Here is a 531-nt window from a genome sequence, read left to right as displayed (position 1 = left end):
TATATTTTTATATTTTGTATATTTTTTTATTAGGATTATTTTTATTATTAATTTAAATTTTTCATTATCGTTTAATTAATATTTCATTATTATAAATTTATGAATTTTTTTTACAAGAATACTATTCATAAATTATATATCTTTTTTATTTTTTTATTTTCACTTGATAAAATTTGATGCGTAAGCAAGGTTCCTAAATTATTTGTATATAAATTATGTGGTAGGGTGTTAATTAGGTGTTTACTTTTCTGTACATAAATCATGGAAGATTATTAGTGTATTTTATATATGTACAATTTTAAAAGCTCATCGCTACGAGGGTTAGGATTATATGTTAATGAAAAATATTAAATTTTTGAGTAAATCATGATAGGGTATCATAACTCCCGAGTCCCGACATTTGTTTAAGCGGAGTAGTGAAGTAACTATTAGATCAACCTAATTTATTTATGATTTTATGTATTTGATTTAGGTAAAAAAGCCTAAAACTATAACAAGATAAGATGAGAGAAATTGAAAATCTAATTATTA

Source organism: Arachis duranensis, chromosome 3, assembly GCF_000817695.3.
Source record: "Arachis duranensis cultivar V14167 chromosome 3, aradu.V14167.gnm2.J7QH, whole genome shotgun sequence".
Classification (NCBI taxonomy): domain Eukaryota; kingdom Viridiplantae; phylum Streptophyta; class Magnoliopsida; order Fabales; family Fabaceae; genus Arachis; species Arachis duranensis.
Note: the sequence above shows the minus strand (reverse complement) of the source record.